General features: G+C 41.6%; 1 long non-coding RNA gene across 1 annotated transcript; it reads right to left on the bottom strand.

Moving 5' to 3' along the window:
* Positions 1 to 315: 315 nt before the first annotated feature.
* On the bottom strand, positions 316 to 1,201 carry LOC132346775 (uncharacterized). The gene is made up of 2 exons (XR_009496724.1): positions 1,153 to 1,201; positions 316 to 497 (listed from the first exon to the last, which is right to left on the bottom strand). It is a non-coding gene; the product is annotated as an uncharacterized lncRNA (long non-coding RNA).
* Positions 1,202 to 2,658: the final 1,457 nt, after the last annotated feature.

Raw genomic sequence — 2,658 nt, 5'->3', positions numbered from 1 at the left:
TTCTCAATTAGGGGTGATTTTGCCCCACCCCCACCTCATCCCTGGGTTATATTTGGCAATGCCTGGGAACATTTTTAGTTGTCACTCTGTGTGAGAGAGTATCTAGTCTGTAGAGGTTATGGATAGATTGCTTAAAGCACAAGACCACCACCACAACAAACATTTTCTGACCCCACATGCTAATAGTGCCTAGGTTGAGATCCCCTTGTAACTAACTGAAGAGTCCTCATCTTTCATTAGAGACAAAACCTTGGATGGTTTTAGAGTTCCATCCAACTTGTTTTAAGCTATGAGAAAATCTTACAGGAACCAAAGTATGTCAAAAAGCTATGCCATTCTAGATTAGACAGTGTAAACTCAGAGTCTAAGAAGGTGATATGAGCAAGTTAGGCCGTCTGGATCCTGTGTTCTACATGCTGCTTGTCTTAAGGGAGCAGCCACTCTCCAGCTCCAGGAACTTGTAGCCAGGCAGGAACAAAGGCTTACTGGTAATAGAGCTGTTAAAAAAAAATGAATTTTCTTTAAAAAGTACAGAAGCCAGAAATCTAGTTTTCTTTTAAATGTGAAGTCCCCTATATTTTAAATGTTTCTAATTCTGTTTTTAATAGACCAGGAAGACCAAATAAATTTAGTCTTTTGCCATCAGTTTTTTATTCTTTCTTTCCATTCACTTAACAGATACTAAGAATCTATTATGTTGATGTGAGGAGGGGATATAACTAGGATTATACAGAAGTACACAGAATTCTTTACTATTCTGAAGTGGTGAGTTTATCTTACAACGAGTATCTTTCACTGAGGATCAAGCAGACTCTTTTATGATACTTAATAATGCGTTTTGAATTAATTGATCAATTGACCTCATTACATTTCCTTAGCATCTTTTCCTATTATAATGGCCACATGTACCTGGATCTCTTATTCCCCAGTGAGCAACTCAGAGCAACTCAGGGACAGTACTTTGAAAATTAAAGGTCCTAAATTTAATGGCTTAGAGATGTTCTACTCAAACAACTCATATCTTCCATCTCTTTTTCTTTTTCCTCAACTTTTTTTTTTTTAACTTATGCCCATCTCCATTTTATCATAACTAAATGACTTAATGGACTTAGGACTAAGTATGTTTAAAGTACTTTACTTTGACCCCATTACCCTGGAGGAGAGAATGGCAATCCACTCTGGTATTCTTGCCTGGAGAATTCCACGGACAGAGGAGCTTGGCAAGCTACAGTCCATGAGGTCATAAAGAGTCAGACATGACTGAGCAAATAATACACACACACACACACACACACACACACACACACACACAATGCAACTAATAAGGACCCTTCATGTTACCCCAGTGGCTCCTTCAACAGCATTCCAGGTTAATGCTCTTATTTTATTGGCTCTTTCACAGTTTAAAATTTTGTATTACACTACTGCCAACAAAGGTCCGTCTAGCCAAACCAAAGGCTATGGTTTTTCCTGTGGTCATGTATGGATGTGAGAGTTGGACTGTAAAGAAAGCTGAGCGCCGAAGAATTGATGCTTTTGAACTGTGGTGTTGGAGAAGACTCTTGAGAGTCCCTTGGACTGCAAGGAGATCCAACCAGTCCATTCTAAAGGAGATCAGTCCTGGGTGTTCTTTGGAAGGACTGATGCTAAAGCTGAAACTCCAGTACTTTGGCCACCTCATGCGAAGAGTCGACTCATTGGAAAAGACTCTGATGCTGGGAGGGATTGGGGGCAGGAGGAGAAGGGGACGACAGAGGATGAGATGGCTGGATGGCATCACCAACACGATGGACATGAGTTTGAGTGAACTCCTGGAGTTGGTGATGGACAGGGAGGCCTGGCGTGCTGCAATTCATGGGGTCACAAAGAGTTAGACACGACTGAGCAACTGAACTGAACTGAACTGCATATTATTATGAAATATGCTTGAAAACCTCTACATCATGATATAATTCCTTGCCCCTCCCCTTGTCCTGTTTTCAATATTTGTAGCTCTCCGCTTGGAGATTCCCACTAGTTAGTAAGTGGAATGAGGCCATGTGGCTTTGTTGCCATGTGGGCTTCCCTGGTGGCTCAGTGGTAAAGAATCTATCTGCCTGTCAGTGCAGGAAATACAGATACCCTGGTGAAGGAAATGGCAACCCACTCCTGTATTCTTGCCTGGAGAATCCCATGGACAGAGTGATCTGGCAGGCTACAGTCCATGGGGTCATAGAGAGTCAGACACCACTTAGTGACTAAACAAATTCCAAGAACAGTGTTTCTAAAACCTTTAGAAATTCCTAAATAACAAGAATGATAAAGGTGCCTTGATGTTCATAACAAACCTGTTTCTGCCACACTTGAGTTAATGTTGATGAGGTTACTTTTGAAAAGCATCTAAAAGAAAGGAGTTGGTTGCTAGGGAAACCCACCCTGAGATTAGTGGGTTGGAACTTTCAGTCTCACCCACTTGTCCTCCAGGGAGGAGAGAGGGGCTGGAGATTGAATTACTTGCCAATGGCCAAATATTTAATCAATCACACCTACATAATGAATCCTCCATAAAAACTCAAAATGATGAGGTTGGTCAGGCTTCTGGGTCTGTGAACAAATGGAAATGGGGGTGGTACAGAGAATGTGCAGAAGCTCTGAGCCCCTATCCACATAACTTGACCT

This window comes from Bos taurus, chromosome 12 (genome assembly GCF_002263795.3).
Source record: "Bos taurus isolate L1 Dominette 01449 registration number 42190680 breed Hereford chromosome 12, ARS-UCD2.0, whole genome shotgun sequence".
Classification (NCBI taxonomy): Eukaryota; Metazoa; Chordata; class Mammalia; order Artiodactyla; family Bovidae; genus Bos; species Bos taurus.
Note: the sequence above shows the minus strand (reverse complement) of the source record. Positions and strands in the feature narration are given on the sequence as shown.